The following is a 13,122-nucleotide window of genomic DNA, read 5'->3' on the forward strand; positions in this document are numbered from 1 at the left end:
AAAACTAACACTAACTAAACATCATATTTATTAGGTAACTAATACAGTAACCTATAGAAAAGATTCTTCCCCATTAGATAATTAACACAACCAAAAACATGTTACATCTTGCTCTCAGTTGATATATTGCCTTGTAGATTAAGTCCCACACTCAGCTTTCAGCAGGCTCCCTTCTTCCTGCCACACCAGGGTGAGTCTTCCAGTGTCATTTGAAAGTTGCTTCAGTCTTCTGAGTATCCCCGAACAGACTTCCAGCAGCAAGGCCCACTCCAGTAACTCTTTGGTGCTAAAATCTCCAAGTCTCATATCTTTGAACAGAAAATCAGTTCTCCTTGGAATACTACTTGGTGGCTAACACAAAACAATCTGTTGTGTCAAGGTGCGAAACCCATCACTTGATTTTCAATAGATCTCAGCCTGGGCCTCTTTCCCCATGACAACCAAATCATGTGGGCCTATCTCTGAGTAGATTCACTATGATTTCACAATTTTCCCATTCAGGTCATTTTATCTCACTTTAAATTAAAGGAAACATTTTCAACTATGGCCATCTTAGAAAGTCTCTCATTTCTAGCAGGAATGACAACCTTGGCATTGGCCTGGGCTGCAACTTTCTTTCCACTGCCCCCTGAACATTGTCTTCTGCCAGCCTGTGAGTACTTCTCCTCCTTTCCAACTCTTCCACTAGGATTTCCAGTGTAAAGTTTAAAATCCTCGATGCACTCACCTGTTCAGCTTTTGCTCAAAGTGTTACAGCACAAAATCTGTTCACAAAGGATACCCACCACATGTTGCAGCCACGATGCACTCTCCTTAAAGAGGTGCAGGTTACCTTTAACAGCAGTAGGTATTCATGGCATTGGACCCCCCTGTGGATGTGTTCAACGAGTAAACAGTGAGTGGTGCTGAGTGCATGCAGCAGTCATGTGTAACAGCAGGCAGTGTCAGTTCCCCAGGCTGCCAGCACCTCAATGAACAGCAGACAATCACAAGCTATGATCCCCTCATGGGTACAGGCATTTGTTGATATAAACCACACTGTCCCAGTGTTGAGGGACCTCAGCTGTAGGGTGGAGTTTAACTTTTAAAAGGGTTTATTGTCTTAGAGCTATTGATTGTTGGGTAATTGGTTACAGTCCATCACACACTGATTAGTCTTTGTGCCAGTGGCACTGAGCCTACAGATACCCTGGGTGAGGAGGAGTGGGGGTGAACTAGCTGTACGCATACTGGGATTGGGGGTGGAATGATCCTACAGATACTCAGTTTGGGGGGGAGGCGGTTGGGGTGGGGGAAACTAACCCTACAACTACCCAGGGGTGCACTGACCCTGCAGACACACAAGGTAGGGCGGAGGGGCTGGTGAATGACTCTGCAGATATCTGGCTGGGTGGGGGGGGGGGTGGGAAGCGGTGTGTAAGGGGCGGCACTGGCTCTAATGGCTATTCACACGGTTGAATAACTCAATGGTGCTCACTTGAGGAATGTTCACATGGGCAGGGTAACTGGGTTGAGGGGATGTTGGTGGGGATACTGCTACTATGAACCAGAAAACACAGAAGTGGAGGAGAGGGAGCTGGCAATGTGTGGAGAATTAAGGGAGAGGGATAGGGGTTGATGGGGAGAGTGAGGGTGAGGTGGCAGGAGAGCAGAGTGACAGAGAGGGAATAATGTGTTGATGCTAAAACAAAAACAAAAATAGCTAGAAAAACTCAACAAGTCTGACAGTTTCTGTGGAGAGGAATGCAGTCGGAAGATGCCGATTAGGCATTTTACAGCCTTCCGGACTTAACATTGATTTCAACAACTTCAGATCATGAACTTTCTCTTCCATCCCCACCCCCTTTTCCAATAATTCATTTTTAAAAATTTTTTAAAATATATATTCTCTTCCCACCTACTTCTATTATTTTTAAATGTATTTCCATCCATTGTTTTGTCTCCACCTTTTAGCCTATTTCGATCCCTTCCCCCCCACCCCATCCCCACTGGGGCTATCTGTATCTTGCTTGTCCTGCTTTCTACCCTTAATGTCACCATTAGCACATTCCTTAGATAATATCAACACCTTCAACACCCCTTTGTCCTTTTATCTATGACATCTTTGGCAATCTCTCCTTTGCCTCCACTTATCACTGGCCCTCTATCCAGCTCTACCTGTCCCACCCCCCTCAACCAGCTTACATTTCATCTCATTTCTGTTTCTCCTTAGTTCAGATGAAGAGTCATATGGACTCGAAACATTAACTGTGTTCATCTCCGCAGATGCTGTCAGACCTGCTGAGTTTTTCCAGCTATTTTTGTTTTTATTTCAGATTTCCAGCATCCGCAGTAGTTTGCTTTTATATCAACGTGTTGATGCTGTGCAGTTTTCACCACCCCCACAAGGTGGTGCTGTAGGCTATAAAATCCATTTCATCTCATTTCTCCCTCACTGACTCCAGTTGGGCCTCACTCAGTAACCCTGAGGCTTTTAATGAGCGATGGGGAAAGGCCCCTTGACCAGTGAAATATGCTCAACTAACTGCCCCTTCCACACAGCTTGTGAGTGTCACTGGGCTTTCTTCCATTACAGCCAATGACTATTTTTTACATTGCTGCAGTGTTACATAGAATCATAGAAATTTAAGGCACAGATGGAGGCTATTTGGTTCATTGTATCAATGCTGGCTCAAAAATATTTATCAGCTTAATCCCATTTTCCAGCTCTTGCTCCGTAGCCTGTCAGTTACAATTCTCAACTCCCCTCTAATCCTTCTGCCAATTATTTTGAATCGACGCTCCCTGGTTACTGTGCTAAGGGAAATAGCCCATTCTGATTCACTCTTTCGAGGTCCCGCATAATTTTATACCTTCAATTAAGTTTCATCCTCAGCATCCTCTGTTCTAAAGAAAATAACCCCAGCCCATCCAATCCCCATCACTAAAATATTCCAGTTCTGGAAGCATCCTCGTTAATCTCCTCTGTACCCTCTCTAACACATCCTTCCTGTAATGTGGTGACCAGGATTATACACAGTACGCTAGTTCTGGCCGAGCTCACGACTTATACCGTTCTGGCATAAACTTCCTGCTCTCAAACTCTTTGGCTAATAAGGGGAGGAATCCCGTATGCCTCCTTAATTGCTCTCTCTACCTGCTCATGTGGTGTCAGCTGTGCCTCAGACACTAGCACTCTTTCACGGTCCTATTTTGAAGAGAGTGCGAGTTTTCCCTGGTGTCCTGGCCATTATTTATTCCTCAATCAAAATCAATAAAACCTGGTAGTTATCACTTGCTATTTGTGGGAGTTTGCTGTCTACAAATTGGCTGCCAAGTTTCCTACATTACAACAGTGACGACACTTCAAAAAGTATTTAATTGGCTGTAAAGCACTTTGAGATGACCAGTGGCCATGAAAAGTGTTCTATAGATGCAAGTATTTCTCCGTTCATGCTACCTTCAGGGGCCAATGCACATGCATTCTAAGCTCCTCCCTTTCTCCATGATTCTCAATATTCTACCAGTTATTGTGTAATCTTCTGCCTTGTTCACCCTTTCCAAATACGTCACCTCACACTTCTACAGACTGAATTCCATTTGCCACTGTTCTATCCACTCCACCAGTCCATTGATATCTTCCTGCAGCCCATGGCTTTCTTCCTCATGATCGGCCACATACATATTTGTATTATCTGCAAACTACTTAATCATACTCCCTACGTATAATCTAAATGATTAATTTATAGCACAAACAACAGGAGAATAAATACTGCAAAATCCCACTGGAAACAGCCTTCCAGTCACAAAAACAGCCATCAACCATTACTCTGTTTCCTGCCTCTGAGTCAATTTTAGACCCCACTTGCCACCTGCCCATGAAAGCCAATGGGCTATTAATTTCCTGATGACTCTACCATGTGAGACCTTGTCAAAACCTTGCTAAAACGCAAATAGATTAGATCAACTGCACCACTCTCATTTTTTTTATTCATTCATGGGATGTGGGCTTCATAGGCTGGGTCAGCATTTATTGCCCATCCCTAATCCTCCTGATCCCCCTTGAGAAGGTGGTGGTGAGCTGCCTGCTTGAACCGCTGCAGCCCATGTGGTGTAGGTACACCCACAGTGCTGTTTGGGAGGGAGTTCCAGGATTTTGACTCTTGTTATGATGTGGCAGGTGGTGTTTGTCAGGCTGATCACAAGGGAAGCTTGGCCAGGCTATCACAATGATTTTGCTATTTGTATTTATTATGAGGCGGCTGGTGCACTGAAGTCAGAAGTAACGAGTCCACTACAACCTTTAGAGATTTTAAAAATTAAATTAAAACATTTATTAATAAAAGAAGAAAAAAAACTTAAAGACACACAAGATTACAGTTACACAATTATAACGGTTCCCAAAGTTCCTACTTAACCAGACTCCAAACTACACACCCCCTTTAAGGCAACAGTTCAAATAGATTCCCAATTTATAAAGTCATCCAGTCATATTACCACTAGCACCCACTGGACAATGGACTTCCAAAGGCTATTAACATAACTTTGGTTACTAGAACAGCAAAACTTCTGCAGGGTGGCTAGGAGCTTTTTCTCCAAGTCTGTTTCACACAGTCACCCCTCACACAGCCTTCCATCCTTCTTTAAATATATTTTATCCCTTTTAATTTGTAAATCCCATTGTTTCCACTTGTCTTTAGAAGTTACTTTTCCCAGACTACCAAAACTTTTATTTTATCATTATGGCCAGCACTTTTGTAAACATTTTCCATGTCCCTTTGAAAATCAAACACCTTCTTCACTTATATAAAAATGCAAATTTTATTCACACCATATCTGCTGACCTCCCTTAGCTTTACTCATCTTCATTTCAAACAATTGTTTTTTACCTCACTTCTTTGATATTATAAACCTTGCAGTCTAACCGTCTCTAATTAAATTAACTTAGCTGCATGTACAGGACCATACACACACTCACTCCTACACACACACACACACACACACTCACTCCTACACGTGCACACACACACACAAATGCACACACTCACTCCTACACACACACACCCACACACACACACACACACATAAGTCTGCTTTAAAATATCCCACAATAATATTAGGAAAAATATGATAGTTTCTTGACACTCTGTATTATGTGTCAGCAACCCTCCTTGTTACCTCCTGAAAAATTCAATCATGTTAGTCAGACATGGCCGTCCCTTAACAAATCCGTGCCCACTGTTTTTGATTAAAACGTGTCTTTCTGGATGAAGTGTATGGTGTCTCACAAAATTTGTTCCAATAATTTGCCCACCATTGAGGTTAGGCTGACTGCTCTGTAATTACTTGCTCTTTACCTTTCTTCCTTGTTAAACAGCAGTACGATATTAACAGTCTTCCAGTTTCATCCCACCAAGCCTGTAGCCTGTGAGGATTGGAACATAATGGTCAGAACCTCCACTATTTCTTCCTTTGCTTCTCTTAACAGCCTGGGATACATTTCATCAAGTTCTGCTGATATATTTACAATTCAAAGATGCTAAAGCACTTAATATTTCCTCTTTCGTTGTGCCTATCCCCTCCAACATTGCACAATCCTCCTCTTTTAACTATGTTGCCTGCATCATCCTTCTGTTGTAAAGATAAAGGTAAAATATTAATTAAAAACCACACCCAAGCCTGGTGCCTCCATGTACACATTACCTTCTTGGTCTACAATAGGCCCTATTCTTTCTCTTAATTTATGAAAAATCCCTGGGTTTTCCTTGATTTTACTCAGCAATATTTTGTCATGCCCTCTTTTTGCTTTCTTAATGTCCTTTCTCATTTCACCGCTACACTCTCTTTCCTCCCCTAGGCTTTCTGCACTATCTCTTGGTGTCTGACACACTTTTTTTCACCCTTTCCTGCTCTGTATTTGCTCTGATTTGGGAGTCTCACCCTTTTCCTTTGTGAGAACATATTTGTTCTAAACCGTCTGTATCTCCTCCATGAATGCCTCCCACTGCTCTGACAGTTACTTCCAAGCAGATGTTTCCAGTCCATTTTTGCGAAATCACATGTCAGCTTCATAAAATAGGATTTTCCCCAATGTAGCACTTTTGCCTTTGGTCTATCTCAAATCTTTTCCATACCACCAAATCCAACTGAATTATAATCACTACCACCAAAATACTGATACCCCTTCCACCTTCCCAGATTCAATTCCTTAAAACCAAGTCCAGAAATGTCCCAACACAAATGCCATGGACACTGGGAACCTGAAATAAAAATAAAAAAATGCTGGAAATACTCAGCAGGTCAGGAGCATCTGTGGAGAGAGAAACAGAGAGCGGAAACATCACAGATTTGTGCTACGTGCGGTAGCGAGTGGGTAAAACCAGACGCAATGGTGGCTTCTCACATCGTATCATCCCAAACCCGCCGCATTAAGCAAGTGCACCCTCCCCTGGGGACACCCACCCAGGTGACATCCAACTCCCCTCTCCCTGTGACCTCAGCAGCTCCAGCTCCACTGGCTGAGGAGGGTGTCACTGCCACACAGCAGGACCCCGAAAGCAGGTCGGGGCCTTCCAGGTCTGGCCCTCCAGAGGACGCCTGCTAAAGTCATCTCAGACAGGGTGTCGCAGTCAGCAGGCTACCTCTACCCCCGCTGTGGATGTCTGGGGAGCAACATGACGTAGCGGCAGGGTTAGGAAGGGTTAAGGAGAGTTAGTTACACAGCCTGGGCAGGGGTGTTAATCACTTGTACACAGTCTTCACTATTGTCAATAACCTCCTAAGAATGTCTCCCTGCCTATGGCTCCTTGTTCTGATGAACAGTGTTCATGTCATTCAGATGTGAAACCTTTCTGCACATGATAAAGGCAGGTATCTCAGTCCAGGACCTCTTCCCTGTGCTTTGTGCAGCCTTCAGGCCATAGTGATTGTCCGGCCTCACACTCCCTGGACACCTCGATGATGCTGGTGATTGCTGTCAGAATATAGTGGGCAGGTGCCACAGAATTCTCTCATTCTCTCTGTGTGCTCTCAGTGCCTTTGAGGTGGGGCTGGCCTCTCCATCTCTTCAGCATCTGTGACCACTGACGCTGTGTTCCTGAAGGGCTCAGGTGCTGAAGGCTGACAAAGGATCAGATGCTTTTAAAGTTTCATGGCTCCCATGATATGACCCTGATCACAGAGCGCAAGTAAGTTGCCCTCTGCCAGACAGGAGTCAGATATTCCCAGAGGTTATGTGAGGATCTATGGAGTGTCCTCACTGCAGGTTGTCATCCTCCTCCTGCAATCAAGTGACTATTCGGGCCTCTGCTGTGTCTCCATGACAGGAGCATTCTCACAGAGGGTATTCGTGCTGCCATAAGCCAAACTGGAGTCAAACATTCACAGATGCGATGTGAAGAAATAGGAGGTCACCTCACTGCATGTTGTCATCATCCTGCATAAATCTAGCAGCTGTGAGCATCTCCCCAGCACTCCTGGCTTATCTGGCCAGTGCGAGGGCCTCATCACTGTAATCCCTGTTGGCATCCCCTCATTGGAGGAGACCTCCAGCTCCTCTATCTCCTCCTCAGCCAGCTCCTCTTCCAGTTTTAGTGCCAGGTTGTAAAGGACGCAGCAGATGACAAAGATTCATGACACCCTCTGTGGACTGTGGACACTACAGTGTACTTGCGCATGAACAGGGTGGAGACCTCATCGTGAGTGAGACACAGCCAGAGTGAATGTGGGTATTGGCAATTTGGTACACAGTGGGAATTCGGTGCAGAGGGGAAGAGGTGCTCTTTGCATTTTTTCTTTGCTATCCAACTTCTTAAATCTTCAGAGAGTGGTGTAGCCCTGCTGCAGCAGTAAAGGGTACAAGGGAAAGGGCTGACTGGTAAGTAGTGGGTAAGGTTGGGTAAGTATTTACTACTTTTATTGCTTATAGTTTAAGGTCTTTTTGTGGTTTATAGTTTGTACAATCTGTAGTGATGAGGATCAGGAAAGTTGGGCCCTAGAGTAATTGTTTAAAAGGTTTAATTTAAAGGGATAGCTCATGGCAGGAGAGCTCAAAGCCGTGGTATGCTCCTCGTGCTCCATGTGGGAAGCCCGGGAACATTTCCAGTGTCCAGGACCAGCATGTGTCCAGGAGGTGTGTCCAGCTGCAGCTCCTGGAAGCTCAGGTTTCAGAGCTGGAATGGCAGCTGGGGACACTGTGGAGCATCCGCGAGTCTGAGAGCTTCGTGGATAGCATGTTTAGAGAGGTGGTCACACCGCAGCTGAAGGGACTTGAGGAAGGAAGGGAATGGGTGGCCACTAGGAAGTCTAAGAGAAACAAGCCGGTAGCTCAGGAGTCCCCTGGAGTCCTGCTTGCAAATCAGTATTCCATTTTGGAGGCTGATGAGGGCACTGGTTCCTCCAGTGAGTGCAGACAGAGCCAAGCTTCTGGCACCACAAGCAGCCTGTCTGAACAGGAGGGGAGAAAGAGAGGAAGAGCAATAGTAATAGTCAGGGGAACAGATAGGTGCTACTGTGGCCGTCAACGTGACTCCAGGATGGTGTGTTGCCTCCCTGGTGCCAGCGTCTGGGACATCACTGAACAGCTGCAGGGCATCCTGAAGGGGGAGGGTGACAAGGCAGGGGTCATGGTACATGTTGGTACCAATGATATAGGTAGAAAGAGGGATGAGGTCTTGCATCAAGAGTTCAGGGAGTTAGGCAGTAGGCTAAAAAGCAAGACCTCTCGAGTTGTAATCTCTGGATTACTCCCAGTGCCATGTGCTAGTGAGCACAGAAATAGGAGAATAGCGCAGAAGAATACTTGGTTTAAAAGTTGATGCAGGAGGGAGGGTTTTAGATTCCTGGATGACTGGGACTGTTTCTGGGGAAGGTGGAACCTGTACAAGTGGGACGGTCTACATCTGAACCAGAGTGGGACTAACATCCTTGTGGGAGGGTTTGCTAGTGCTGCTGGGAGGAGTTTAAACTAATTCAGCAGTGGGAGGAGACACAGAATATTAGCAGAATAGGGACATGTCATAATACAATAAAACAATCAAGTCAGAGGGAGTACAGCTGCATTAAGTTTCAAGGGAGTAAGGCAAGGCTGGATGGCCTCTACTTTAATACCAGGAGTATTACAGATAAAACGGATGAGTTAAGGGTGAGGATTGACACATGGAATTGTGATATAGTTGCCATCACAGAGACGTGGTTGAGGGAGAGGCAGGTTTGGCAGCTCAACATTCCGGGATATAGAATCTTCAGGGGAGGGGGTAAAAGAGAAGGAGGCATTGCATTATTAGTTAAGGAGTCAGTTACTGCAGTAAGGAGAGATGATTTCTTGGAGGGGGCATCGAATGAAACTTTGTTGGTAGAGCTTATGAATAAAAAAGGGGCAGCCACATTGTTAGGTGTTTATTATAGACCCCCAGATAGTCAGCAGGAAATTGAGGAACAAATATGTGCACAATTTGCGGAGGTGTGTAAAAACAATAACATTAGGGTAATTATTAGGTGTTTTCAACTTTCCCAACATTAATTGGGAGAGACATAGTGTTAAGGGCTTGGATGGAGTGGATTTCTTGAAATGTATACAGGAGAACTTTTTAGGTCAATATGTAGAGGGTCGAACAAGGGACAGCGCATTGCTGGACCTAATTCTGGGGAATGAAGCCGGTGACATGGCTGAGGGGGAGCATTTTAGTGATAGTGACCACAACACGGTACAATTTAAGCTTGTTATGGACAAAGAAATAGACAAAAATATTTTGGATTGGGGGAGAGCAGATTTTAGTAAAATAAGGCAGGATCTGGCCAAGGTAGACTGGGAACAGCTACTTGTGGGGAAATCTACAGAGAAACTGTGGGGGACGTTCAAAAAGGACATGGGGAGGTTACAGGCTCAATATGTTCCCTCTAGGGTGATAAGAAAGAGTAACAAGCCCAGAGAACCATGGATGACCAGAGATATTCAGGATACGATGAGAAGGAAAAGACAGGCTTTTAGCAAGTACAAGGGAAGCAACTCAGCAGAGGCATTAGTGGAGTACAGACAGTGCAGGGTGGAGTTTTAGAAAGCAATTGGGTGATCAAAGAGGGGATATGGGAAAGCTCTGGCTGGTAAAAGTAGGGAACATCCCAAGATGTTCTATAAGTATATCAATGGGAAGAGGATAACCAGGGAAAGAGTAGGGCCCATAAGGGACCAAGGGGGCAATCTCTGGGTGGAGCCAGAGAACATCGGTAGAGTGTTGAATGAATACTTCATGTCCGTCTTCACCCAAGAGAATGAGGATGAAGGTATCGAACTTGGGGAGAGAGACTGCGAGGTTCTTAAGCAAATTGATATATGGAGTGACAAGGTATTGGAGATGTTGGCAAGCTTAAAAGTGGACAAATCTCCAGGCCTGGATGATTTGTGTCCCAGACTGCTGAGGGAGGCAAGGAGGAGATCGCAGGGACTCTGACCCAAATTTTTAATTCCTCTCTGGCCACGGAGGGAGGTGCCAGAGGACTGGAGAACAGCTAATGTGGTTCTGCTATTTAAGAAGGGTTGTAGAGATAAGCCAGGGAACTACAGGCCAGTGAGTCTCACGTCAGTGGCAGGGAAACTATTGGAGAAAATTCTGAAGGAGAGAATCTATCTCTACTTGGAGAGGCAAGATTTAATCAGGGATAGTCATGATGGCTTTGTCAAAGGGAGGTCATGCCTAACAAATTTGATTAAAATTTTTTGAGGAGGTGACCAGGTGTGTAGATGAGGGTAGTGCAGTTGATGTATGGATTTCAGCAAAGCCTTTGACAAGGTCCCACATGGGAGACTTATAAAGAAGGCAAATGCACATGGGATACAGGATAATTTGATAAGGTGGATTTAGAATTGGCTTAGTTGTAGGAGACAGAGGGTGATGACAGAAGGATGCTTTAGTGACTGGAAGCCAGTGTCCAGTGGCGTACCACAGGGATCTGTGCTTGGTCCCCTACTATTCATCATTTATATAAATGACATAGATAACTATGTGGGGTGTAGGATTAGTAAGTTTGCGGATGACGCAAAGATTGGCCGGGTGGTTAACAGTAAGATTGAGTGTCTTGTGCTACAGGAAGATACAGACGGGATGGTCAAATGAGCAGATAAGTGGCAGATGGAATTTAACCCTGAAAAGTGTAAGGTGATACACTGGGTCAAAATCCTGGAACTCCCTTCCTGACAGCACTGTGGGTGTACCTACACCACATAGACTGCAGCAGTTCAAGAAGTTGGCTCACCACCACCTTCTCAAGGGCAATTAGGGATGGGCAATAAAAGTTGGCCTAGCCAGCGACACCCACACCATGTGAAAGAATAAATAAGAAATATGCTATCCATGTAGTTCCCAACCTCCGAAATCCTGAGCTTGAGCTCCTCCAGCTGATGCCAATTGTTGCACATGTGGTTGGCCAGAACACCAGTAGTGTCTTGGAGTTCCTACATTGAACAAGATGTGCATTCGGCAGGACTGAGGTGCCCTGCCATGCCTCTATTTATGAGGCCACTGCCTAAAACTTACCAGCAATGAATTTAAGGCAGTCCCACATCCAGCTTATGACTACCTGTAGTTACACTGTAACTCTGTTACAACCCTGAATATAGCTTGTAACATCACAGTGAGATTGAGTGAAATGAGATTGGGTGAAAGAGAGAGAGAACGAGGGTGACCCAGAAAGAGAGGGAGGGAGAGAGTCCATATAAGATAAGTGTGAGAAGAGTGTGACAAGAGGAACAAGAGAGGCTGTGACTGAATGAATTGAGAGGGAAGAGAAAGTGAAATTTAGTGAGATGAGATTAAGAATGGTGGATTAAGTGAAATGACTATGGGAGTGAAAGAGTGAAATTGAATGAGTTGAGAGTGAGAGTGAAACTACAGGCCAATTAGGAGCTATTATTAAAGATGTAGCAAGGCACCTTCAAGGTAATCAGACAGAATCAACATGATTTTTTGAGAGGGAAATCATGTTTACCCAATTTATTGGAGTTCTTTGAAGAAGTAACATGCACTGTGGATAAAGGGGAACCAGTGGATGTACTGTACTTAAATTTCCAGAAAGCATTTGATAAGGTGCCACATCAAAGGTTATTATGGAAAATAAAAGCTCATGGTATAGGGGGTAACATATTGGCATGGATAGGAGATTGACTGGCTAACAGGAAGCAGAGAATAGGGATAAATGGTTGGCAAGAATGGTTGGATCAATGCTGGGGTCTCAACTTTTTACAATTTATATAAATGACTTAGATGAAGGGACCAAAGGTATGTTTGCTAAATTTGCTGATGACTCAAAGATAGGTAGGAAAGTAAGTTGTGAAGAGGACATAAAGAGGCTACAAAGGGATATAGATAGATTGACGGAGTGGGCAAAGATCTGGCAAATGGAGTAATGTGGGAAAGTGTGAAGTCATTCACTTTGGCAGGAAGAATAAAAAAGAAGTTTATTATCTAAATGGTAAGAGGTTGCAGAGCTCAGAGATTCAGAGGGAACTAGATGTCCTCGTGCATGAATTGCAAATGATTAGTATGCAGGTGCAGCAGGTAATTAGGAAAGCTAATAGAATGTTATCATTTATTGCGAGGGGAATTGAATACAAAGTAGAGAGGTTAAGTTTCAGTTATACAGGGCATTGATGAGACTATATCTGGAGTACTGTATACAGTACTGGTCCCCTTATTTAAGGAAGGATATAAATGCATTGGAAGCAGTTCAGAGAAGGTTTACCAGGCTAATACCTGGAATGGGTGGGTTGTCTTATGAGGAAAGGTTGGACAGGTTAGTCTTATATCCATTGGAATTTAGAAGAGTAAGAGGCGACTTGATTGAAACATAGAAGATCTTGAGGGGTCTTGACAGAGTGGATGTGGAGAGGATGTTTCCACTTGTGGGAGAATCTAGAACTTGAGGTCACTGTTTAAATATAAAGGGTCGCTCATTTAGAGATGAGGAGAAATTTTTCCTCAGAGGGTAAGTGAGTTTTTGGAACTCTCTTCCTCAAAAGGCAGTGAGAGCAGAGTCTTTGAATATTTTAAAGGCAGAGCTAGATAGATTCTTGATTAATAAGGGGGTGAAAGGTTATCAGGAGGTAGGCAGGAATGGGGGGTTGAGGTTATAATCAGATCAGCCATGATC

The sequence above is a fragment of the Carcharodon carcharias genome, chromosome 13 (assembly GCF_017639515.1).
Source record: "Carcharodon carcharias isolate sCarCar2 chromosome 13, sCarCar2.pri, whole genome shotgun sequence".
Lineage (NCBI taxonomy): Eukaryota > Metazoa > Chordata > Chondrichthyes > Lamniformes > Lamnidae > Carcharodon > Carcharodon carcharias.